This window comes from Monodelphis domestica, chromosome 5 (genome assembly GCF_027887165.1).
Source record: "Monodelphis domestica isolate mMonDom1 chromosome 5, mMonDom1.pri, whole genome shotgun sequence".
Classification (NCBI taxonomy): Eukaryota; Metazoa; Chordata; class Mammalia; order Didelphimorphia; family Didelphidae; genus Monodelphis; species Monodelphis domestica.
Genome location: NC_077231.1, coordinates 158,340,575 through 158,366,075, shown reverse-complemented (window position 1 = coordinate 158,366,075; position 25,501 = coordinate 158,340,575). Strand labels below are relative to the sequence as shown.

Here is a 25,501-nt window from a genome sequence, read left to right as displayed (position 1 = left end):
TCTAGGCCAATACAAAGGTCTTGAACCAAGTGTGAAGACTCGAGGTTACAGTGTTTAACATGTTGTTAAGACATAGGCTTTCCTTGTGTCCACACTCACTCTGAAAATACAGATGAGTATCCCCAAAACCTTGGCTCCTATAATCTGGTCCCCTTTTCTGCCTCTCATAGTGTGGTACCTTTCTGTAGTCCTGGCTACTGACTGGGTAAATGCATCATTGTTTAGATCATTTTGATTGGGCCCTGATTCAAGGACCTGTGTGTGTGTGTGTATATATATATCAGTTACTTAATAAATATTAACTATCTAACCTTAATTGAAAAAAATCACTGTTTCACAAAGAACTCAATCCTTGTTTTATACTCCTCTAGTTGAATTTCCCATACACACACCTCTTATTGGGGATAGAGTGAGGAAAAAGAAAGAGAGAATACACACTTTTAATGAAAATAATTAATCCTCATTTGAAACCTAAATCTGCCTTTGTAATTTCTTCTCAGTTCTTCTCTCTGGATTGAGCAAGAATGTACTTTTATATATAACATCCTTTAAAATACGTAATGACAGCTATTAGTTCCTGGTAAAATCTTATCTTCTTAGGGCTATACATCTCTAGTTCTTTCAATTGTTTCTGGAATTTAATGGTGTCCAATACTCTCAGCAACCTGTATACACTCTTCAGATAGGTTCTATTGTGCCAACATCCCACCTAAAATATAATGCTCAATTTTAGACACAATGCAAGAAGTACATTCTGATAAGGGCAGAATTCAGTTGTAAAATTAATTCCTATGCTTCAATCACTAACCTTTTCTTAATGCAGTCTTAAATTATATTTGTTTGTTTTTTTCTGTTTGCCTTGTTTCAAGCTGACCTGTATAGAAGTTGTAGGCTCTTAAGAATCTCATATATTTTCCAAATTAACCCTTTAATATAAATCTCTCTCCCTAACATGTCCTTGTGCAGATAAATCCATAAATCCAACTGTACAATTTCACAATTATTCCTATTAAATTTCATGTTTGACCATCAGTCTATACTGGAGAGATATTTTGGTATTCTGAATGTCATTCATATTAATAATGCCTCCAAGCTTTATGTTATCTGAAAATTTAGTATGTGCTATCTAAACCTTCATCCAAGTTAGTGATAGAGTTGAAGAGCTCAGGTCAAAAGATAGATACAACCACAAGATCCATCCTTTCAATTTGACATAGCAGTGACAACTGTTAGGTCAACTCATTCATTCAATTCTGAATCTACCTGACTTGCCGTATCAGATAGCTCACATTTCTCCACCTTGTCCATGAAAATAGCATGAGAAATTTGACAAATGCCATGATGAAATTCAGGTATACTCTGCCCACAGAATTCTCCTTATGTTTTAATCTCCAAATCTTGTCAAAAGAGGAAATACATTTAGTCTAACACAAGATATTCTTCCTTTTAGCTCAAATCAAAGACTTTTACTGAAATTATAACAATGATATAATGAAAAAAGTGATATAGAATATCATCAACAAAATATCTCCCTCAAAACTCTGGGATATATCCTACTACAAATGAAATATTATACACATTTAAGGTATTTTTGTCTGCAGATATTTTAGAAAACCATTAAATACTTTCAATTTTATTTCATTTTTTCTCATTCACTGTTATTCCCTATCTCCCCAAGTAGGCAAGTAATATGATAGAGAGTGTGTATATGTAATCATATAAATGATTCCCTTTTCATCATGTGAAACTACACACATGTTGTTTATACAAGAGAAAAATTCATGGAGGAATTAAAATGAAGAATGCTATGCTTCAATCTACATTCAGACTCTGTTACTTCTATGGCAATGGATATCCTGTTTTTGTCATGAATCTTTTGGAGTTGTCCTGGATCCTTGCCTTGACAACAGTTGAGTAAATCACAATTGATCATCATACATTATTGTTTTTACTATGTATATGTTCTCCTTTTTCTGCTCATTCCACTTTGCATCACATCATGTGTCTCTCTAGGTGTTTTGTGTTAATCTTGTTTACCATTTTTAACTGGCACAGTAGAATTCCATTACATTGATATAACACAACTTTTTCAACCATTCCCCAATTGATGGACATCAATTTCCAGGTTTTTTGCTTCACATAAAGAACTTCTATATTTGTTTTAGAATATATAGTTTCTTTTCCTTTTTTCTTTGATAATCTTAGGATATAAACCTAATATTGGGACTGCTCAGTCAAAAATTTTGCAAGGATTATCACTTTTTGGGTATAATTCCAGACTGTTTGCCAAAATGGTTGAATCAATTCACAGTTGCATCAACAATCTATGTGTCCCTTTTTTTCCATATCCCCTCCAACATGTGAATTTTAGATTTATTCCTCCCTGCTTAGTCTAACAAAACAGGAATGTCTACACCCCTACTTAAAAATTAAGTATTGAGAAGGATGGCCTATGACAGATATGTGCTAGCAAATGACAAATCAGAAACAACTGACAGACCCCTGGGCTGTCCTAAGTGAAGCTTAAGCTACCATTGGACATGTGAGATGCAGGGAAGTGATGTAAAAATGGTCTATATATTTGGCATCACTTCCTCTCTCCTGTCTCTTTTCATGGATAGGTGGCTGGCGGCAGTGAGCTGAGCATCTTGGCATCTTGGCGTGGTGGCAGCTATTGTCTGGATTAGGCAGTGAGTGTCCTTGATAAAATACTGGGGGTAGCTTAGTAGCCAAGTTCAGGTGAGGCATCTTCTCTGAGCTCTCTCGGAGTTTAGGCTTATTCTTTTCTCCTTTACCTTCCAAAAACTATCCTCTTAGGAAGCCTCTAATCTTCTGAAGAGACCTTGTGGCAGAGGTCTTTGAACTCCCCCTGGCTCAGGCTAGGTGGGAGAAATCCTATACCCTTTCTCTCTCTCTTCTTAATTCCTTCCCTCTACATTAATTAAACCACCATAAAATTTCCAAACTGACTTGAATATTTTATTTGGGATTTTCCCTGGTGACCAATTGAATTTAGATTAAGTCACAACCCTAAATTTCCCCTTACAGTCTGACTAATCTATAAAGGGTGTGACTAGGACCCTCAAATTTCTATGAAGCCTCTTTCCTTTCTCTCTTTATTACTTCCTCAAGTTAGTCTTTTAAACATCTAACTCAGCATTTTGAAACACAGCTCCAAGATCAGATGAGTATATAACATTTTTTCTCTTTTCTCCTTAATTTGAATTGAACACAACCATTTAAAAAAAATAACCTAAAAGCATCAGGACTGGGGAAGCTGTTTTTGTATGAATCCCCTTTCCTTTAGGAAACAAACAACCCAATTAGGCAACCCTCACTGACAATACTGCCTAGATTACTCTTAATTAGCAGTAAGAGAAACCTGGAGGAAGTTTTCACCTTGTCCTGATCCCCACAGTGTCTCTAGTTTTAAAATTAAGTGAGGGGTAAAAAAAACAAAATCAAAATTGTGAGACACACTAGAAAAAGTGGAGGCTTTACTCAAAGAGAGAAACTGTTTTACCCTGAAGGTAAAGTAGAGGAGGCTTATGACCCCTCCCAAATCAAACAAAAACTTAGTCTTAGACTCAGGCAAAAGGCTTTGTTTTCTGTCTCCTTTTGGCCTATGGGGCTTGATTGGATTGAAATGCTCTTAAAAAAAGAGGCCACTACACCCAAGTCTTTTGTTTTCACTCCCTGATTTTAACCCCTAGCCAGTAGTGACATCTACTGACTAAAACCAAAATTTTAAATAATTATAATATATATATATATATATATATATATATGAATACCTCATTCTATGACATTTGTATGATGGTTGAAGAACTAGGGACATTAAAGATTCCAGAATACTGCCAATTTTTATGTTATTAGGTAATTTCACTTTTATACTCCTAAATATTATGACATACTGTGATGAAAAATGCTAACTTGAAAAAATTTGAAGCTAAAATGAAGGAAAAAGTGCAAAACCAATTAGATAATTTAAAATGCTTCTTATAGCATCAATTGGCAAATATTGACCCCAGGGAAAAACATGTCTGAGCCTGACAAACCTGTTTCTGAACCTCTATATGAGGAAATTCTTTCCCCCAAAATGGAGATGGAAACCACATCTCCTATAGCTCAGCTAACAGACTGGTTTTCTCATGGTGTGCAAATCTTGGCTGAACTTAATCCCCATGACCTGTCTAATGAAATTCAAACTTCTGAAATCCCAATCTCTCCTGTTCCTTCTCAAAAACCCCAAAACCCAAAAACCAATTCCAGCCCCAAGGAAATCTCATCCTTCTAAAGAAACTCATTCTAGTCAAACTGACCCACAGGTACCAAATTCAACTAGAGGCATTTTTCCTCAAAGAGAAGTATCTGAAATAGGATACAATGGGGATGTGGTAACTCTAAGGCCCAACATACTGTTTACTCCCCAAGAAATAAATGAATTCGCATGAAATGTTCCCACATATGAACAAGATCCCTTTCTGGTAAAGAAAAAGAAGACAGACATATTTTTTCAGTATAATCTGTCTTACAAAGATGTTGAAAACTTGCTATAGGCTTTTTTAACTGAACGTGAGAAAAATAAAATAATTGCTCATGTCAGTAAAACCCCAGGGGTGCAATGCACCACACTGGCCATCTCAGGATCCCAATTGGGACTATAACAACTCTGAGGATTATTTACAACTATACCATTGTAGGGAGGCCATCTTAACACCCATGAGAGAGTGTGCAGACAGTACAGATAAGTGGACAGAATTTGAAAGAATTAAGCAAAATGAGGCAGAGACATCCTCCAGATTCATGGACAGAATAATTGAGTTTGGGGGTTGATACCTGGATTTTGACATTTCTAAAGAAAATTGCAAAAGGCAAATTAGATGGCACTTTGTCAATAACTCTTGCAAAGAAATTCGATATTATTTTAGAACACATTGCCCAAGCTGGCCATAGATGGACCTTGAAGAATTGCAAAAAAACAGGTCCATATGTTTCAAAGGGAAACAAAGAAAAGGAGGAAGAGACTAATGATTTCATGGACAAAATTGAGAAATGATTTACATATTTAACAGATAGGATTGTTAAACTGGAAAAAGGGCATGGTATTCAACCAATGGCAATTGTCCATATCTAAGAATCTAATTATCGATCGAGTACCTGCCAATTCTGTGAGAAGAAGGGGCACAGAATGATAGAGTGTAGAACTTTATTCAAGGCAATCAGAAGGAATATGCAGTTTAATAACAACTACAGAAATTATAATTAAAGAAATAACTATAATAATCATAATGGAAACCACAACTTTAGGAATGATAAGTATAGGAATAGATATTGGGAAGATGATAACTCAAACCAAATGACTCCACAACAATATAACCTAAGTGATGCTCGTCCAAAAAATACTCGAGGTGCTGATGCCCCTCAAGGGGGTGCCCCTCAGCGGACTGCCCAAGGAATTTCCCAAATACTATGAAGGTTTCCAGGGGGCACTGGGGCACAGCAATCAGAGGAAACAACCTTTGATTTTCTGGACCCTGATGTCCTACTACCCATTGTCCTTATCCACTGTCGCCCCTATACTGATGAGCCCCATGTTACCTTAAAGGTGGGTAATACCTATTATGACTGCCTTTTGGACACTGGAGCTTCCAGGTCTGTATTAAAGAGTACACCTGATTTACATTGCTATTCCATTGGCTCAGAGAATGTAATGGGAGTGTCAGGGATATCCCAAAGAGTTAAAAAGCTTTCTCATAGAATGGTGTTTGTAGGACCCCTAGAAGTACAACATTCTTTCCTTTTGATGCCTGACTTGATGTTTAAATTTGATGGGGAGGGACCTTCTATGCAAACTCAGAGCTACAATAACTTGCTGCCCAGATGGTTCCTTATCATTGGAAGTACCCGAGGAATCTTTAAAATTACTCCCTGTACTTCTCTCAGAGAGTTAGGAGGGGAAAGAGCATCCCACCTTTGTAATACCTGCAGATATACCAGAGTCTCTTTGGGCCACATCTTCTTCCAATGTAGGCTTACTTGAACCGGCTGTATCTGTGCAGATAGCACTCCCTTCCTCTCCTTCTTATAATAACATTTTTCCCCTCCCCTCTCCATGTGCCTCTTTGTGTTGTATAGATTGTCCTATTTATTTTATTCTTTCAATTTTCTCTTGGTGCCATCTTCTATTCCCTTCCCTCCTTTTTCTTCTTCTTTTTTTTAACATATCATCTTAGACCACTTATTACCCCAATTTCGACCTATTAATGATTTTTCTAAATATTATATAATAGTGAATATAATTTTGAGAGTTACAAATAACATTTCCCCATATATTAATATAAACAATTTGATCTTACTGAAGCCCTTAAAGGAGAAAATTTAAATAAAAATATTTTTTTTTCTTTCCCCTCTCTTTGTTATTTACTTTTTCATGTTTCTCTTGATTTTTGTGTTTGGATATCAAATTTTCCACTTAGTTCTGGAATTTTCTTTACAAATACTTGGAAATCTTCTATTTTGTTGAATGCCCATACTTTTCCCTGGAAGCATATAATCAGTTTTGATGGGGATGCGATCCTTGGTTGAAAACCCAATTCTCTTGCCTTACTGAATATCATATTCCAAGCCTTTCATGTGGAAGCTGTCCTTTCATGTGGAAGCTTCCCGATCTTGTGTAATTCTGATTGATGTTCTTTGATATCTGAATTGTCTCTTTCTGGCTTCTTGTAAAATTTTCTCATTAGCCTGGAAGCTCTTGAATTTGGCAATTACATTCCTTGGGGTTGTCTTTTGAGGATTTACTGCAGAGGGTGTTCTAAAAACTCTTTTAATGTCTATTTTGCCCTCTTGTTCAAGAATATCAGGGCAGTTTGCTTGGATCATTTCTTGTAGTATGATGTCAAGATTTCTGTTTATTTTTGGGTTTTGAGTTAGACCAATGATTCTCAAATTGTCTCGTCTAGATCAGTTTTCATGATCAGTCATCTTCTCAATGAGATATTCCATTTTTCCTTCTATTTTGTCAGTCTTTTGACTTTGCTTTATCAATTCTTGCTGTTTTGTGAGATCTTTGGCTTCCAACTGCCCCATTCTGGTCTTTAAAGACTGGTTTTCCATTATAAAATTTTGGTTTTCTGCTATATTTTTTTTATTTTTTTTCTGGCTTGGTCTATCCTGCTTTTCATGGCTTCCAGCTATTTAATTGTTTTCTTCAATTTATTCATCATTTCATTTGATTTCTGGGATTCTTTCTCCAATTGGGAGTTCTTATCTGACTGTTATTTTCTTTTTTAACTATTTCCAATTTTTCCTTGCGAAAAGTCCATTTTTCTCAAAATCCCAGATTTAAATTCTTCAAGAGTTTATGGCGAATTTCCATTTTTTTGGAAGGTTTAGATGCATTTAATTGATCATTTTCCTCTGCTATTTCCTCTGTAGTCTGAATTTTTTCTCCATAGAATTTATCCAGGGTCAAAGCATTTTTCTTGTTCTTCTTGGTGGTTAGAAATTGTATTTTCTGGGCATTGGTTGCCTTTGCTAAGCTGGTTTTTCCTTCCTTTTCCAGTCAGGAGTCTGAGTGAGGAGGGCAGGCTCTCTGTGTATGGAGAAAATACAACATAAGAAAAGCACGTGTCTTGGAGGGCTGAAAATCCCCTTCAATTTCACTTACTACCTCTTGAGAGATGTGTGTGCTTAGAAGCAGAAGCAGGGAGAGGGGCAAAGTAGGTGAAGAATCAGTTTAAATACAAATTGTGTACTCACACTCAGGTGAGGACTCAGGGTGATATTATAGGGAATTCTGGGAACTACCAAAGACTTCTGGGAATTGAAGTTTGGGTTCAAATCTCCATTTTACAGCATCACCTGTCTTTGTGCTATCTCTGAGCCCAAGGTCTGTGCTCTTTGGCCTGCTGGGGTCTCAGGTCTAGCTGCTCTCAGGGGTTAGTTTCTGGTGGTCTTAGTCAGCTGCCAAATATCTACAAGTGCCCCTTCCTTGCCCACTGATTCTATCACACTGGCTCTGACCCTGGCTCCATAGGTAGGGTGGGGAAGGGTTGTTTACATTTTGGTGGGAGCTATTTCACCCCCCCCCATAGTGTGGAAATGCCCAAATCCTACATACCTTCAGTGTTGAGATCTACTGTGGAGACCATTTATTCATCTGAATTTGGGGTATTTTTTGGCCTTTTGAGGTAGTATGTATTGGTAGGTGATGAGGAGAGGAAGAGTCCTGCATCTAAATTGCAACAATGTTATCGCAGAATTCCAGGAGTTTTTAGATAAATGGCTCTTTGACAATTGTTAGGTGTTTTCCTCTCTAAACAAATATAAGATGACAAAATAAATTGTATAAAATTTTATTGATACTTTTGATTTTTATATTATTCCCTATTTGATTGTTGGAAAGGATAGTGTTTCTTTAAATAGCTATTCTAAAAGCCTTAGTGGCTTTCCCTGCATGGGATACATATGCAAAGCTTCAGTGTAGAGAGAGATGTGCACTTTATCTGAACTCTTGAAGCATACTGGTTATTTTAAGAAGGAGAAATAAAGGGAAGTAATTTGACTTTTTGGGTGATTTTTAAAAATGCTCATAAATAAATAGTTGTGAAGATCTAAGACTACTACTGTGATTTTTTTTTTCCAATGTGAACTAAAAGAACAGTATACTTTTAGAAAATTTAGGTTTAAATATTATCATTGCAATTCATAAATCAATAATTGAGTTGGTTGAAACTTTAAGACTAAAATCTATAAGGTAATCTCATTTACAATGATATATTTTTCCTGATTAGGGAAACTGATACAACAGAACTTTATTCAAATTACTTTTTATAGGAAACAATGATACTAGTTCCTACCTCCCAGGGTTATTGAGATGACTATATAATTGTAAAGTGCTTATCACAATGCCTGTTTTAAGAGAGTTTTTATTAATTTCTCCTTTTTTATTTTTCAGAGGAAAGGGAGAAATAGGATTTCTGTGTAAGAAACCCCTTGCTGTGCAGGTTGTCAGTTGGTGACCCCCTGCTATGCCGCTTGGCAGTTGGTGACAGTTAGAAGAGTGTGATGGAAAAAACAATTTTTTAATTGTTATTGACTCCATTACCTAGGGCTCTGAAATTTTTTAAATTGAGCATTAATAATCAGATAAAATATTCATAAAAATGTAGAATATGATAGATACAATATGTATGTATATTATGTACTATATATGTTAAACTTTAACCTTATTTTTATTTAATTTTGAATGATGAATAAAGCACTTATTCTATATTAAATATATAAGACTGAATTATGTTCTAAACTTTCTAGAAAATTTAATATTTGAGGACTGCTATAGTAACTTCCCCTTTTTACCATGCTGCTAAGCAGATTATAGATTAACCTTTTATGATAAAAAGGATTGCTGTTTGTTAAGTATTTAATGAACTAGATTTTCCTTTAAAACAGAATAATATTAATATTATCATAATAATTTACTGTGTAGGGAAACAACAAAAGTCTCTTGGAAGGTTTATGAGGTTCCTTGGGACTTCCAGATTTAGCAGGGTTCTGTGAAATCTTAAACTCCAGCACTTCAATTTAATGAACTACAGTCTCTCCCAGACAAAGAAAATCATCTAAGCTGTGTGTGTGGTTGTGTGTGTGTGTGGTTATGTGTGTGTGTGTGTGTGTTTGTTTTTACCTCTCATAAGGCCACCAGTCTATCAGTTCATAGGAAATATATATGCTTTTGTAATTACTAGTGGAGTTTGTTTCTACCAGATAAATTTGATATTTTTTACATTTCTCTCTATGAAATGATTTTATATTTAAGTGGATTTTTACTGTTTTAGGAAAAGTCTTTGAAGACTTTAGTCTACTACAATTTAAAGTTTTGATGCTATGTATGAATATTTGATCTCAGGAGGCCATTTGTCTAACATTCAAGGGGAAGGCCACATGCAGTTGGAAGACTTCTATAGGTGGGTGCTTATCTCTGGGACTGTCAAGAGAGATGTTAAGAAGGCAAAGCTAAGATTCTCTTGACTTAGTTCCCTTAACCTGGTAAACAAAGACTTTTTCCCACATAAGTGCATCTAGACCAGGCTTTGAAACTTTGTAGTTCATAATGAGCCCTTCAATATGATTAACTACTGACTCTGACCCATACCTGTTTAAGGAGGAAAAGGTGTTTTTTTTTTTTTTAAGGGTTGGATTTTATATTTAAAGAGTGTGGTCACCAGGAATTTAATTAATTCCAAAGAGATTTTTTTACAATTTATTTACAAAATGTAGAAAGAGTAAAGTAAGAAATCAGAGAAAAGATAAGGTAAGATATCTAGCCTGAGCATTTAGTAATTTACTCCCAGTCCCTTCAGGCAGGGAGAATTGGTTTCATCCAGCCTCAGCAAAGCTAAGGACTCAGGAAGTTTCTCAAGGGCAATAGGTCTTTCCTGAGGCCAGACTCTTTAGAAAAAAACATGCAGTTAAGAGTCAGCTTTTTCACTCACCATATGTCAGGCCAGTCACCACATACTTCTTCCCCTCTTCACCAACCTCAACTCGAAAGCATGAAGAATTGAATTCTCACAGGAAGTAATAGATCCTTTTCAAGATGCTTCTTTTGCATCATTTCCCGTGTCTTCCCCTAATTTTATACCTACCAATCACAGTTGATGCTTTGTTTTAGGACTGCCCAGAAGGCAGTCAGTCAATTTTGATTCATCATCCACTATCACACAGGTAGATCACAGACCTCCCACTTCATGATTAAGTGAGATATTTGCACTTTTGGTCATTAGGTCTAAATGAGCAGATCTTCATACTTAACTTTTAAGTACCATGTTCTAAAAATAGAAAGGGTTTACAATTTAATCTTCACAATCAGGGGAGAGTTAAGTATTTTCATTGTTATAATCAGGGGAGTGTTGCATTTAATCTTCACACTTTGACTTGAGCTCCACTGAAGAATACTATTGATGGTGTCATGCCCCTTTCTTTCTTTCTCACTAAGTAAATTCCATTAATAAGGACAAGTATATGATTATTTTGTAAGAAACATAAAAGATGAGCTCCACATAGTGATTTTTGACTGGATGTTGTATGATAATATACTCCTGCTTCAGTGAGGGAATATTCTAAATTATCTTTTAAAAATTCAATATTTTACATTTTAATCTCTTGCAACCCAGAAGCAAATCAAGGAGAGGAATCCCCCATGTAACTTGGAAATTGTTATTGACTGTTGATATTATGTCAAACAAAGCTAATGATGCTTTGTCCTGTCATATATTTGTTGAGTTGTTCTGTCTCCTTAGCTTTAGGACTAACATCCCAGTATTGATTCTATGAAAATCGTGTCCCTATTTCTTACTTTTAGGGCAAAGTGCACTAGCCAAGGCAATTTATTCTGTCATGTTTGTGATGAATTCCTGATTATGGAATATGTTCCGTATTGATATTTTACTATGGACCATACATTTGTACAACGGAAGTAAAATATGTACTCTCTTATGGTTTTACCTGATAATTTGATATTATCGATCTCTACTCCCTGAAATGGAGAAAGAAGAATTGATTGAAAAAAAAAGAAATTTTGAAATTCTGAATTGGAATCAAATTTTAATTTGGGGCTTGAATTAAATCCACCTTCTTGGTTTGAACAATTTTACATTCATCTTTAAATACTAATCTAAGGGGTCAGGCTATAATATTTGTCAGCCCTGGTAACAGAGTTGACTCAAACCTATAATTATTTGAATTTGTTACTTATGGTTAAACTTTATGAAATCATAATTTTATTCTGAGTCAAATTCCAGGTATGATCATCAGTGCCTGATATTAAGGCAAGGATTCCTAGTGCCAGCATGGAGATGCCACCTGTGAACTGCAAGTGAAGGTTTGTCTTAATGGAGAAGATGAGGGAGCAATTCCTTGCATGAGCAGAAGTGGGTTTCCCCTGCCTTCATTTCCCTAGAATTATATTTCCTTTTGAATGGAAAATATTACTATCTAGCTGTTTCCAAACCATGCTATGAAATTGTTGTGACTCTATTTGGCTCTCTTTCTAATTCTTGCCTGGAGTTGAATAAATGATTATCTTCCCCCTTCTAGTCCTTTCTCCTATAGTCATGTTCCTAATTGTCCTTTTGTAGCAACTTTTTGTGATCATAAAAGTTGATCAGTGATATATTTTGACCCCCATAGTCTAAGACTGGAACACATACGAGCTACTAGATTGTAAGACCTAAGCTAGTCACTAGAAAAGCAAATTAGAGTGCCTGTACTAAATTGCTTTAAGATTTATATTCTAAGAAATTTTAGCAGATATCCACCTGACCTTCGAAAACAGATTTTAAATGCTGGCATATCCCAGAAAGGCCTCTGAAGATTTCCAAATGGACAAGATGACAGCAATAGAAAGAAGATGCTTTCAAATCAGATACTTGCATGAAGCTCTCACTCCTAGAACATGATGGACTGAACAGTATGGGTTGAATTACCCATCCCCTTCATTTCTTATTTTGCTTTACTTGCTAGAGGAAACTGCTCCAGTGACATTTTGTCAATGCCATACCTAGAAGGCACCAACAACATGAATCTCTTCTACTGCCCTAGACACCTTAGCTTCTCAACCTACTCTAAGAAACAAGGAATCCCTCAGTTTGCACTTTGATTGAACATGTTAGAATATATGTACTGAGGCCCTAGGTCAGATGCCTAATATTTTGCCTTTGTAATTCATCACCGCTGAGCTTTCCCCTTAGAAACGAGATCTTTGAAACACTATCAGTATATTTAGTCTGCCCTTTCCTGTCTTGTCAAATTTTCATCCTTATCACTGAGTAGGGGAATGCTTGCTCTGGTTTTTGTGCTAGTCAGAGAGCACTACGCTTTAAGTATCTAGATTGTTATGATTCAGAGAACACTAGTTCCTTCTTGAATTGAAGAGAGGATTATGAGAATAATTTGGCTCCTTATCCTATTTTGGGGAACCTTTGCCCATCGTAACTCAATAATTTTATCTTTTTGATATTATCTAATTTAATGTGATTCCATAATGATAATGATTAGTGACTTATTATTAACAAACAGTAATCAGAAGCGATTCGTTATAGATCAAAATAGAATAATTTCTGAAAATAAGTCTTTCCTCTCATAAAATTCTGTTAAATGAACTTGACAGTATAGCTTGAAGGGGGCCTCCATCCAGAAGTCACAAGTCTCAGGGGAAAGTCCCATGTTATATTTCATATGGAGAAAAGGCCTTCCATGCAGTATTGCTTCCCTCATGACTCCTACTAAGCAAGCTGTACTACCTAAACAAGAAACTAAAGTGGGGCTGCTAAATCAGACCTGATGATGAAGTGAATACCACATAGATTGGGTGAGTGAGCTAATTGCTATATTTCCATTTACTATTTGATAGCAACATGACCAAGGGGCATGCAAAGTGTTGGAAGTCCATCAGTGAAATTACTGATGCCTCGACTGACCAGGCCTGAAAGAAAGGGGCTGTACACTGAAGGGAATAAAAGCTGTATTCTGAAGAAAGTAGGAGCCTCAGGCCATGAGGAAGATCTGGGATCCTATTTGTTGGAGGGGGCCAAGTCCCTCTAATAAAGAATGATTGGGCTTGGAGCTCTGCCTCAGTTGTTTTATTGCAGATTGGACAAATTTCTGGTATTAAAGCCATTCTATCATAGGTTTTTCTCAGCACAGTGAAAATTTTAAATTATTTTACTGCAAGGAACTTTCAACCAAGTGATCAATAACTTCTGAGTACCCTCCACTACAGCATACAGAAACATATGAAAAATAGATGATTGCTCTGATTCGTGAGGCACTTACAGTCTAACAGATGGTTAATATATAGATACAAAAAAGATTTAAGAGCACATATAAAAGCACATTTGTAAATGAATGTGCTATATTCTCTATGTAATGCTTCTAGGAACGACATATTTCACAATCATCAGAAGTTTAGGAATGACCATGAATTTTTAATTCACTTAATACTATGAAAAATGACAAAACTTAACCGAACACATCTGCCATGTTGCATGCCAAAGAAGTATCATAAAATAATTTATTTATAATAAAAATTCAGAGGTTGCCATAGCCTGCAACAAACTATATGTTCCCAATTAATATTTGTTAATTGATTAATGTCTTCATCTGTTCCATTATGTAGTTAACTAAATTAGATTGTAATCATCTAGTTAAGTTTATCAAATACTAACTCTCAAGCTTGAAATATCCAAGAAATATAAAAAAATTACATTGTATACCATTGTAAACTCATGATTCTTTAAGACTTAGAGCTTACAAAGATTTAGAAAATAGATTGATATTTGTTTTATTTGTAGCTAATTTCCACTCTTAAAATCATCTATTTCACTTAGTAAGTAGCATGGTAGTTTATACCTGACATTCTGTTATTAGTTTTGGAATCAAATGGAATTGAATATGCATATTAACATCTAATTTCCTGTAGTTCCTTTCTGGGATCATAGAGAAATGGAAAGTTCTTTCTTTCTCATTTCCTTGGGAGGCAGATCAGTGTTTTTCCTTCTTATGTGCCAAGCAGTGTGTTCTACAGCTACATCTCAAGGCAGTTAAGGAAATGTAGCCATAGTTTTACTTCACAAAGTCTTCTGGGGCATGCAAGTTCAATTAATGTTACTGACTTAGTGACCAATTTAATATTTTTTTGAATAGAAAACTGATTTAGGACTGTCAGTTTTTTTATGACATCCAGTGGTCTAAACCGGTATAACAAGACAAGACTTTCAAAAAGATAATCCATGTTTAGCTGCTAAATGAATCAAATCTCATAGTTATTTAAATTATTACATTTGTAGAGGCAAAAAATGACATCCATAGAGAATGGCATAAATAAGAAATTTTGTAGAATTTTTCACTCACTTCAACTGGTTAACAGTTCACTGGGTAGATTTTTACCTCACTGGACTTCATGGGCAAAAGAGTGAGTTTAGAGGTTCCTCTGAAAAGAAAAACAAATTTTTTTCTCAGAACATTTGAAGAATTGAGATGACTTCTTTTCTATTCTTTGATGGTATCAGTACTTACTTGGGACTGAGAACATAAATATATCCATGTGACAGAGGCTGACACATAAGAAAAGTGCCAGAATAAAGTGTGTGTGTAACTGATCACCTTGATGTGGGTGGAGCGCCAGGGAACAAGTGTGAGTGAACAGATCAAGGGGAGACCCTTTGGTGTTAAGTAGTGGAGGGGGGACAAGAGGAACAAGAGTAAATCTGGGAGAGCAGCCTTAGCTTAGGAGAGAAGGCAGAAAGAGGAAAATCTTTTAAAAAAACCCCTTTCCTCTCTCTGAGCCAACCCTAAACATCAGCTGTCTCCCCTGAATCTTGCTTTGAGAAGGTGGAGGATCTCCTCTCTTTTCCTCTCTATACTGATTTAACCATCCTTTGAATACATCCATGTATTTAAAACTATGATTCTGCCACACGTTTTAAGTCCCACTTTTTAAAATGTATTATTCCTCTCTTTTTCCCTTGGAATTTACCTTTCTTTCCAGATTCACCTAGAATTCCTAACATAATTTTCTACCTCTATGTACTCTTTCTTCTCCTGTTGCTACCAAAATATGTGGAAATTTTACATGTATACTAAAAAGTCAATTTCAAATGGGTGTCCTTAATGTCCATGGCAAGGTTTATTTTCAGATGTGTTCATTCACGAACATAAATGTTCATTCAATAGACATACTGATAACAGGACGTGTTTCCTTTGTTGAGAAGAGATCATTTTATATTAACATCTACTCTGGCCTGAGAGTCAGTTTTAGAGGTGGAATGGACTTCAGAAGTCAATTAATTTCATACATTAGTTTAGAACAAGAACAGTAATTAATTACAGCATACCTAATGAAATCTTTTAGTAAAGAAGGGCCCACTAGTTCTCAAAGGAAACCCTATACCCATATTGATAAACATTTGGCATGTGTGCTACAGTGTGCAAAAGGGGGCTTCTCCCTTCTCCCTCTCCACATGTACCTGAGGACATTTCTCACATCATCTGCCCCTCTGCCCAACAGCCCAATGGGAGTGTTTCATCCCCCTCCAGTTTGGGGTAAGGTTCAGGTCTCAAGTACCATGAGGGTTGTAATTTGAGCATTCAATCTCTAAAAGGTTCACCATCACTACACTATACACTCTAATTGTTAAGAAATTCTTTCTGACATTATTTAAACCTTTCTCTATTCAATTGCCCCTCTCCTTTGGAACTTCATTGTTTTTGGTTTTGCTGTCTAAGAATAAGCAGAAGGTCCTTATATTTTCATGACAGCCTTTCAACAACTTGAAGATAGAACTGTAATTAGAGATCTGCATCTGGGTGAGGAATTAAGGGAGATACTATCAGGTGTGTGTTGAGGATGAGTGTGGAGAGACCCCAGATGACTAGTTTAGGTGTGAGCAGGTAGCATGCCTCTCTGGATCATGTGATACCTTTTAGTCCAATAAATTCTAAAAGTATTTATTAAACACTTACAATGTGCAAAGTATTATGCTAAATGTTAGGAATACAAAGACAAAATAAAAATGATTCCCTGATCTCAAGGAGCTTGTATTCTACTGGAGGATATGCAATATTTAAAAGTGATTAATACATGCATGATCATTTGAGGAGGGGAAGGTACTATTAAATTGAGAGAGCATTAAAGATTTCCCCAAAGTGTTGCACATACACTGAGGCTTAAAGGAAGTTAAGGGTTTTAGGATCCTGGGGGAAAATGGATTCTAGGCTTGAAGAAGATAGATTATGCAAAATTTTGCAAGTGGGGGTTTGAATGCCAAATTCTACAAAGAACAAGTAGGCCAGTTTGGTTAGAATATCAAGTATATAACTGTGAGTGAATAATAAAACCAGAAATGTAAGCTAAATCCAGACTGTGAAGGGCTTTCATTGCTAAAATCAGGAATTATGCTAAAGAAAGTAGGGAGTTACTGATAGTTTTTAGGTAAGAGAATGCCACAATCATATTTATCAATTAGAAGGATTATTTTGGCAGCTGTATAGAAGACGAATTGGAAAGAAAGGAGATTAAAAGCCAAGCCTTTGGATAGAAGGTTACTGCAATAGTCAACTGGAGGTAATAAAAGTCTGATCTAGAGTGGTGGCTGTGTTAATGGAGAGGAAGGGACAAATACGAGAAAGATTGTGGAAATAGATCCTACAAGTTGGGGAGTTTATTTGATATTACAGATAAGGGAAAGAGAAGAGTTAAAGAAGATGCCAAATTTGGGAATCCAACTGAGTAGAATTTAGAGGGGGAGCTTAGAATATATATTTTTAGGGATGGGAAAGAGAAAGAGTTCTAGTTTGGATGCACTGAGTTCCTTTGGGACATATATTTAGAAATATACAATAGGCATTTGATAATGTATGACTGGAGTTTAGGAGAGAAATTAGGGTTGGATATATTAATCTAATAGTCACCTGCAAAGATATAATAATGGAATCAAGAGAAATGAATGATGTTAACAAGGAAAATGTGGAGACAGAAAAGAAAAATATCCAGAACAATGCCTTGGAGAACATCTACAAATTTCATATCTTGAGGTGTAAGAGTGATTTAAGATGAGTGACTGGGAATTTTGCTTGACCCAGTTGGGCAAACATTCTCTTTAGTGGTAGAGAGCAAAAATGGCTACTCTCTGCCTAGGGTCAGTATGCATCCAATCTGACTGCTTTCTAAAGTAACAAGGTTTATTGTAAAGTTGTAAATTGGAGATGGGGTTAGGAACATGGTTTGAAAGGTTTCCCTATGGCTAATAAATCTAATTTATACCCATCAGTCTGATTTTGCTTTAAAGTCTCTTCTGTCCTCAGCCAGGGCCAAGACTACACTGAATACACTCTCTGCTTAAGTGATCTCCTTCAATTCTAATCTATCTCTAGGCTAAAACCCGCAGAGGAATAAGTCTCTAAATTATAGATAGAAGTCAGGTATCAGGAGTGATTAAGTCTACCCCAGGTGAAGCTAATGCCCCTAGTAAGGCAAACTGAGCAGTTAAGTCAACCCCCTTTGAAATTTGGTCTTCTCAGGATAACAGCAGAGTCAGGATCTTCAATGGTCTTCGGGATCTTGTAAAATATCTTTCTGGAACAATTTTCTATTCACAGAAGATTGGACCTGGGTCCTAGAGAATTTTTCTCTCACCAGAGCAAGTATCCAACTCCCTGACTGACTGTTGGTTTCCCAGGATTCCCTTCCTCTCAAGATTCTACAAGGGTGTGCTCTTGGATCTCCTGATTCAACTGCATTCTATGTCACTCCACTTGCACTCTTGTTTCCTTTCTAAAATCTCCCTTTTACAGAGGACATGATTTGAAGATTCATTCCAGCAGTATCATTTGTGCCCATGTGAAATGCAAAAGTGTCCAGTAATAACTATGTTACTTACATTATCTTTTTTTAAGTAGATCTATTTTCAATTTTGCATTGTTGAAGATCATAATTGCTACCCTTGTTTTTTAAACTTTAGCTTAAGCATAATAGATTCTGCTCCAGTCCTTTACTCTGCGTCTTTCTGTGTTTTGAATATGTTTCTTGTAGACAACATATTGTGACATTCTTGCTTTTAATTCACTCTGTTATCCTTTTCCACTTTTGAGTTCATGCTGTTCATATTCACAGTTATGATTACTAAGTGTGTGTTTCTATCCATCTTATTTTCCCTCTACTTACTTTTTTCTTTCTCTCCTTTTAGCCTTTCTTAGATCACACATGTTTTTGCTTCTTACAACTGCATCCTTGAGAGTTATTTATATGATCATCTAGACTTCATCCTCTGAACATATGACCTTTGGTATGGTATTTAATCAATCTAAATCTCCATTTCCTCATTTCTAAAATGAATTATACATTTTATTTCAGAAATTCTTACTAATTCCAAAGTTATGCCAATCTTAAAAACATCATGCTCTATAGTTTCTAATTTTCTCCTTACATCAATCCCATATTGTAGGTAGTTGAAGGAATACTGTTCTCATCATACAAATGAAGAAACTGAAGACTAGAGTGTTTATGTAATTTTCTCAAGGTGATTATGGTAGAAACATGACTCAAACACAGGATTTCTTTCTCAAAATATATGTTTTTAGGAGTATCTTCATGGAAGGGAAGAGAGAGAAAACATGGTAGCTTCTGATTTTAAGAAATAGATCTTGAGCTATACTTTATCTCACACTATCATATTAAGGAAAAATATCAAAACAAGCTGGTACTATCTAAGAAATAGCATGACAGACTAATGTAATGGATAAAGTATTCAACACACAATGGTAAATGATCATAGGTAACCTATTACTTGACAAACCCAAAGATCCAAGCTTTCAGGAGGAGAGCTCAATATTTGACAAAAACTGCAGAGAAAATAAGAAAACAGTATGTCAGAAAATAAGCATAGATCAACACCTCATGCCCTATATTAAAATAAAGTAAAAATGGATACGTAATTTAGAAATAGTGCTGCCATAAACAAATTAGGCGAGCACAAAACACTTTACCTCTCAGACTTATGGATAGAATAATTTAGATCAAAACAAGACAAAGAGAACATTATGAGATGTAAAATATTTAACTTTGACTACATTATTTTTTTTAATTCTGTGTAAACAAAAGCAATGCACTCAAGGTTAGAAGGTAAATAACTAAATGGGGAAAACTCTAAATAGTGATTATGTCCAGCAAAGGTTTCATTTCTCAAATATAGAGGGTACAGATTCAAATTTATGTGTTTCCCAATTGAAAAATGGTCAAAGGATAATAACAGGCAATTATCAAATAAAAAATAAAAACTATTTTGTCATATAAAAATGCTCTGAATTACTAATTAGAGAAATACAAATTCATACTCTGAGGTATCACTTCATATCCATCAGACTGGCTAACACAATGAAAAAGAAAAATTATAAATGTGTATAGAGATGGGGAAAAATCAAGATACTAATATAATACACTGATGGTATTGTGGCAAACTGATATAAACATTCTGGAGACCAATTTGGAACCAGGCCCAAATGGTCATAAACTCTACACACACTATGACTTAGAAATATCACTACTAGATCTATATCCCAAGAGGTTAAAGTAAAGGAAAAGGACCTACCTACCTAGGTATACAAAAAAAAAGCATAAAATAGTCCTTTTTGTGGTTGCAAGAACTGGAAATTTAAGAGATGTCCATCAGTTGAGGAATGGTTGAAAAATATGTGGTATATTCTTGTAATGGGATACCATTATGCAATAAAAAATAACAAAGATGATCTCTCCTACAAAATAAAAAACAACCTAGAAAGACTTATATGAGGTGATACAAAATGAAGTGAGAAGAAACCAAAGAATATTATACACAGTAACAACAATAATGTAAGATTTTTAACTGTGAATGACAAATATTATCAACAAGGCAATGATCTGGGACAACCCCAAGAGACTCATGACAAAAAAAAATAATAATAGCACAATAATCCACCACCATAGAAGGAACAGTTGGTGTCTGAATGCAAATTGAAACAAACCCCATTTACCTTATTTTCTTAATGATTTTTTTAGTATAAGCAGTATATGTCCTCTTTCACAACATGATGAATTTGAAAATGTGTATTATATGATAATATGTGTACAACCTATATTTTGGGAAGGGTCAAAGGAGAGAAAACACAGATTTCTAAATTTAGAAAATGAATATTTTCCATTTTTTTTAATTTAAGTATTTTTCCATAGTTCCACGGTTCATGTTCTTTTCCTCTCTTTCCCCCCTCTATCCTCCCAGAGCTAACAAGCAATTCCACTGAGTTATACGTGTATTATCACTCAATACTTCTTTCCATATTATTCATTTTTGTAATAATCTTTTAAAAACCAAAACCCCATATACAATAGCTATATAAACAAGTGAAAAATCAAATGTTTTCCTTCTGTGTTTCTACTCCCATAATTCTTTGTCTTAATGTGGATAGAATTCTTTCTCATAAGTCTCTTGGGATTGTCCTGGATCATTTTATTGCTCTCAGTAGCAAAGTCAATTACATATGATCATCTGACAAGGTTTCAGTCTCTGTGTACAATGTTCTCCTGGTTATTTTCATTTCAATCCACATCAGTTCATGGAGGTCTTTCCATATGGAAATCAAGCAGTCTATCTTCCATTATTGCACAGATTCCATCCCCATCATATACTACAATTTGTTCAGTCATTCCCCAATTGAGGGACACCCCCACCATTTTCCAATTTTTTTGCTACCACAAAAAACATGCCTATAAATATTTTTGTACAAACATTTTTCAGAAAATGAATGTTTAAAAATTGTATTGACATGAAATCTAGAAAAAATAAAAAAAATTACAATAAAATATAAATTTAAAAATGTAATTAAGAAAAGGAATTTGTCTTGATAACTAGGTGTAGTTAAGCTATTTGGAGTTTTTATCTAGTATTTCAGTAAATAGATAGTTTTTATTACTATATGTGTGGCACAGTTCTAGGTAACTTCTTTGAACACATTTAGTTGAAACTTCCAAGAGACTTTGATGATGCCCTCTGGAGACTAATGAAAATTCTGACTGGGTCAGCAATTCACTGTGGACAGCAATTCAAATTACAATAATAAGAATAAACAAAAAGCAGAATCCTAATGGTATTACCTTGCTCACTAGCAATTAGAATACTGTGAAGTATTCCATTTTATTTTTTTCCTTACTGATTTTTTATTCTATATGTGATATGTGTCTTCTGTCGCAAAATGCAGAATACAGAAATATGTATTGCATAAGAGTACTGGTATCAGAGTATTACCTCCTAGAGGAGTGAAAAGAGGTGGGATGGAGAGTGTCTGAATTGCAAAATCTCAGAAAACAATTATTAAAAATAGTTTCTGGGTATAATTCAACAGAAATTTTTAAAAAAGAATTCTGTATATATTACTTTTGATCTCTCTATACCACTATTATGTTTGAGTCCCAAGGAGATCAAAGTTAGGGGAAAGGACGTACCTGTACAAAAATGTCAATAGCTTTTTATGGTGGCAAAGAATTGGAAACAAAAGGGATGTCTCTGAAAAGAGGAATGGTCTAATAAATGATGGCATGTGATTTTAATGGAATACTATTATACCATAAAAACTGATGAGTAAGATGATCACATACACACACACACAAATAAACTTTGAAAACCTGCAAAGTGAAGTGAGCAGAACCAGGAGAACATTGTACACAGTAACAGTAATATTGTGTGATGACCAACTGTGAATGATTTAGCTATCATCTGCATTGCAAGGATCCAGCACAACTTCAAGTTGCTTCAGACTGAAAAAGTCTATTCACCATCATAGAAAGAACTGATGAAATTTGAATGGACATTGAAGCATATCATTCCTCACTTTATTTCCTCAATGAATTTTTCTCTAGTGTAATCTATATGTCTACTCTTTCACAACATGCTGAATAATGAAATATATTGCATATATTGTATGATAATGTGGGAACCTGTATCATATTGCCATATTGGGGAGGAACAAGGATTGAAGGAGGGGAGAGAACAGGTCTTACATATGCTAGAATTGTTTTCAAAAGTAATCGAATTAGCACATAAAGTTGCAGGATAATAGATTCAGATCTGTAAGGCCCCTTAGAAAACCCAACCCCTCAGTGTTCTGTCACAGAACATATATCTTGAAGATATAGTATACTTCCTAATAAAAGTCTAACAATTGCTTCTTTAACTTTTTAAAATTCAGCATAATAGTATTTAATTATCTGCATATGTACCTTTTTAATTCACAGATTCACACAATTTTCCATTTGAACGGATATCTGAGGCCATATAATGCAATCCCTAAATAAACCAGACCTCCCACTCCCCCCATACAAACCTAACAGCTCTACCTGAAGACCTCTAGTTACAGAAACCTACTTAACTAAGGTCTAAGGCAATCTATTTAACTTTTTTATGCTCGTATTTATATAGCTTAAAATTCACAAAGTACTCTGCAAGTATGATCTCATTCGAGATACTCAAGTCATGCAAGGCAACGAGAGAACTCGAATAATGCTGCTGAAAATAGTCAAACCTTTGTGATTTTTTCTCCCTCAAAAGTTTGAAACAATTCTACTTTTTACAGGATTATGTCTCCATCTTGTGGCAAAATCGAAGTAATGCAAAGGCATAGCGAAAGCATGGCATATTGGGAGGGAAAATCAGAGATCAGCAAGTCCAATCAGCTCATCTTACAGATGAAGAAATAGGCTGATTGGGAAAATGATCTGCCAAAGGATATAGTGGATTATTTTTTCCTTTAAAATGTTTTCTACTGAAGTTAAATTTTGTCAACATTCTTTAAAAAGTGAGAAAATTAATGAAAAATTACTTTACCCTAGAATATTGACAAATGATGAAGTGAAATGATTCCCCCACCCCCCTCCATATCCTCAGTCCCTGAAATGAAGCAGCTCATATTGTACAGATTGGTCTTGGAGTCTGGAAGACTTGGGTTCAGATACTATCTCTAACAAATACAAGTTCTTCAAACTGAGTAAATCACAATTCAGAGCTTTAGACAGTTCTATATGACTATGTTACCAAAAAATGTTTAAAATATGAACTGAGGGAATTTATGAATTATGAGCTTTCCATACAAATTAAATCCCACATCCAACTCATCAAAAAACAAACATTTCTCAATACCTGTACCAGTGCCTTGTAGCCATTTTTTAAAAATGAATTGTCCAAAAGAAAAATCTCAACACGGGACTCCCTTTTTGGGAGTGGTTGCCAATTTGTGGACCTCTTTTCTTTTTAAGAGTACACGAGCCTTTGGGAGTGTTAGCTTTTTGATGTGACAAAGTTTGGAGGGGTTTGGGGGTTGAACAGCCAGAGAGTAGGGCAGAACACTGAACCCCTAAGAAGTGGGAAGATGGGACATAAAGAGTTGATAATAGGATCTAAAGGTGTGTGTGTATATATATATATATATATATATATATATATATATATATATATATATATATATATATATATATATATATATATATATATATATATATATATATATATATATATATATATATATATGAGAAGCCTTCTAAATCCATCTTGGCTGGTCATTCTTCCTGCCACATCAGACCTTCTGAGTTAATCCACAACTTTCCTCTCCCTATCTCTCATGTCAACTCAGGCAATCTTTTAGGTATATATATATACACCCAGCTCTCACTTGTGGCTCCCAGTAGCTGCTAGCATGTGGCAGCGGCCACATCCCGGGCAATGGCTTTGACAGGCTGGCTAAACCTTGTGAGGGTAGCCATCGGGTCGTCGACCCCTGGTGAACCAGGGCTTTGCTCACCCAGCATGTGAAGACGGCTTCGGCCAAACAGACGGAAAAAACCAATAAGGAGGTTCAATGGCTGAAATGGTGATGCAGCAAAGCACTGTGGAGTGCTTAGGACGTGTTGGAGCACAAAAGACAACACGGATATCCAACGCAGCTGAGGAAGTCTCCAGGTGTAACGACTTTTCATGCCAATGGACCCAGGCTTCCAACGCCGAGAGAGTGGGACTGTCTCTGTGCAGTGACTTTTCCACTTAAATCTCCTTCACGCACAAGTGTCTTTGTGCACACTCATCTATCATAGATGAAAATACACAAAGACAATCGTCATCCTCAGTTACCGAGAGACTACTATATATATATAGAGACACATATCAATGTGTACATACACACATGCATATATGTTTGTGTGTATGTATATACTCATACTATACAGACAGACAGACAGACAGACACACACACACACACACATATATATATACATATATATATATATTATTTTTTTTAACACTTACCTTCCATCTTGGAATCAATACTATGTATTGGTTCTAGGCTAGGCAATGGGAGTCAAGTGACTTGCCCAAGGTCACACAGCTAGGAAGGGTCTGAGACCAGATTTGAACCCAGGACCTCCTATCTCTGGGCCTGACTCCCAATACATTGAGCCACCCAGCTGCAGCCCATATATATATGCCCCCATATATATGTTATATATATCTGTAGATATATATAACATAATCTCTTTCTCTTTCTTAGGTCTTAGGTGAAATAGATTTATATTGAGAGATGCCTTCCAAACCTATCTATTTCAACCTTTTCTTAACTTACAAGGGAAGAAATTGAGTCCCAGAGAACTTAAGTGACTTGCCCAAAGCAATATAGGAAGTAACAGGTAAGATTTAAACCCATGGTCACTGCCTAGTTGCTTTTCTCACTATTATTTATGTATCTTCATTCTAAGAATTCTATCTGTGATAGGGATTAAACTGTTGCACTTTTTATGGAGCTGGGTATGTGTTCTACCCACTGCAGTGGGACATGGCCCCTTATCCTTTTGCCAATTTCCAAATGGTAGCAATAAATTAATGAAACTGTTTGATTTTTATTCATGTCTTCATTGTTTGAAGGATCT

General features: G+C 35.4%; 1 long non-coding RNA gene across 1 annotated transcript; it reads right to left on the bottom strand.

Moving 5' to 3' along the window:
* Window positions 1–5,209: 5,209 nt before the first annotated feature.
* On the bottom strand, window positions 5,210–18,210 carry LOC107649992 (uncharacterized). The gene is made up of 3 exons (XR_008912226.1): window positions 14,917–18,210; window positions 8,126–12,453; window positions 5,210–7,597 (listed from the first exon to the last, which is right to left on the bottom strand). It is a non-coding gene; the product is annotated as an uncharacterized LOC107649992 (long non-coding RNA).
* Window positions 18,211–25,501: the final 7,291 nt, after the last annotated feature.